Raw genomic sequence first — 2,799 nt, 5'->3', positions numbered from 1 at the left:
GTAATACAGTTCAGAGGCATGTAGCCACCACATCTCTTCTCAGAGATAAGCTACCATCGCCCTAGCTGGTTTATTTCCATTTTTGGTTGTAAGCATATTTCAGTATTTTCCATTAATGAAATGAAGTATTATTTCCGCTGCATCTTTGTGTATATGGTTATCTCTGTAATTTGTTGCGTTCCTGTTTAAATCCGGATCAACCTAGTTGAGGTAATTTGGTGAGAAACCTTATGTTGCTTAGGGGAAAGCATTTGTACTCTAGAGAGGGTTTTTACCACTTCATATATTGTTGATTTTGTGTACTTAAGACTTGTTTAGGATGTGTGCGACCTTGTCTTAGAGAGTGTTATGAACTAGATGGATTTTTTAAATTTGTTCTATGGAAGCTTAGGCTTTAAATTCTTATTACAGAGGCCAATCTTTAGAATTACGTTGAGAAGAAGATCCTAGAATTTGTTGGTTTAACACGTTTGTCCAATCAATAAAAGTAAGAATCCAAAGTGAAAGAGAATCATTCTTTATTCCACAAAGGATTTCTTCATCTCACACATTTCCGATAATATAATAGGTAAGAAGAATTTCTTTGATTCTTTGGTTTATTTATTTCAAAACTCTTGTACTTATTGGCATATTCTTTTGTGAAACCATATCTTAGTTGTTTGCATGAGCAAGTCAAATACAACAATGAGCTACTTGACTAGGATTAATGAATTGAAGTATCAATGGGAAACCATTGAAACTAAGGTGGAGAATTATGACATAGTGTCCATTTTCTCTAGCTCAAACACCCTAAATAAAAGGAATCCAAGAAGTATCAATCCATTTAAAAGTAATTTGACCTAGAAAAGAGTGCATACTAGGCTCTCTCTCTCTCTTTAGAGTATTCACATGTGCTTGATTTCTCTCTCTCTCTCAAGTTAGTAGGGTTTCATAGTTTTTTTGAAGTATCTTGGAGGTCTAGGGTAAAGATTTATCCCATGGAGATTGGATGTGTGGCTTTTGTTATAAAAGCATATGGTGGAAGTGTGAAGAAGAAGAAGAAGCGAGGACGTCTTGCATTGGAGGATTTTTTGAAGTGGTTATTGCATATTGGATACTCTTGGCCGCTAGGATTTTATTGATCTACCCTATTTATGGTTTGGAGAGATGTATAGATTTATTCTAACCTTGAGAGAAGGCTATGGTATATACTTGTACTCATATTGAGTGTATTAATGTAGTTCCCAAATGTTAAAAACTTATTCAATTTTCATATTTCATTTTTATCTATATATGTTCTTTATGCATTATTTATTACAATCATATATATTTTGTTGGTTTAACATATGTAAAAGGAAAATTATTAAGTGATTTGACAACTAAGTGAAGAATATAAGAGGATTATTTTGTTGTTTTTATACTGCTATTGTAACATTGTAATTATTGTTGTAAAATAACATTTTCAGATATGGTTATTGGTTGATAAGATGCCAAAATGGATGAAACTTATCCATATGGGTTGGTATCTTTTCTCCAAGAATTGTCTAGAAGTTTTGGCTACTTGGAAGCGAAACATTATACTATTTCCATTATTTTTTGTACATTTTTTTACAACAGCCATAAGGTTGAGAATTCATTGGTATAAGATCTGATAAAACCTCTGGGTTGAAGGTGAAATTTCACTTTTACAATGAATTTTTAACTATGAGAAATTTCCACATGAGAATAGAAATTGTTATGGTTGAGATCACTCTTGAGTTAGAGAGAGTTTGTATTTCAACTAAAGTTTACTTTGGATAGGTACTTGACCTAGTTGAGGTCAATGCATGAAAACCTAGGGTTTCTTGGGAGAATATTTGTTCTCTTGAAAGGATTTTGACTACTTCATATATTGCTAATTTTGTGTACCTCAAACCTGTTCAAGATGTGTAGGGTGACTCTCGGTCTTAGTGAATATCATTAATCCACATTGTACAATGAATAAAAGGAAATATGTAAAAGGAAATGAAACAAACATACATACATATAACATAGAGCATAGTAATATAATGAAAACCCAACTTTTTTTAATAAGTAAAATAACATAATATTGCAGAACACAAATTAGCTAGAATGGTGGTAGTTATTTTTGAAGAGAAAGAGATGGTAGCTACACACATTCATAAAACATATTAGAAGAGGTCAAAAGAATGGCATTTTAACATAAAGAAATAATATTATAGGTCCAAAACCATAACCCTAGAAGATGAAGCGCCAAAAGTTTGGTGGGGCTCGAGGTGGTTAGTTGGTACATCAACTTCCCAGGGGTGCAACTTTTGTATACAATCTCTATTTTGGGTGCGAAATATATATTTGGAAATACTACAAATTTCCAATGGGGACAAGGAATGCCATTGCAACTCTTGGTTACCTGAATTGCTAAAAATCATCATTTAGGGCATCAAAATGGCCATGAAAGTTTGGGACTAAAAAAACCCTAGAAAAACGAACAAGAAGATAGAAGATTGTTAAGTCAATGGAAGAGGTGGGTTTCCACCAATATCCACATAGATCAGCCCTCCCCCATTCAAAATCAATGGCATCCATTGCCTCAAGTTCCCTCATCATATCGGGAAAATTCTACTAAATTTGGTTCATGGTGAGCCACTTTCCTTGTTGAAGAAGTTTCCCTGCTTTCACAACCCAATAGGGTTGTATGTGCTGCTTGTAGGTATCCTTTATCTTGGTGTTCATGATCTAATCCACTATATCATGTTCAATGTAGTCGAGATTGGGTTCTTTGGGGGCTAATCGCTTGACTGCCTCTAAGGTGTCCAAAAG

The sequence above is a fragment of the Pinus tabuliformis genome, chromosome 8, assembly GCF_031772625.1.
Source record: "Pinus tabuliformis cultivar Carrire ecotype Pingquan chromosome 8, CPIR1, whole genome shotgun sequence".
NCBI classification, from domain to species: domain Eukaryota; kingdom Viridiplantae; phylum Streptophyta; class Pinopsida; order Pinales; family Pinaceae; genus Pinus; species Pinus tabuliformis.
This window is presented reverse-complemented; position numbering follows the sequence as displayed.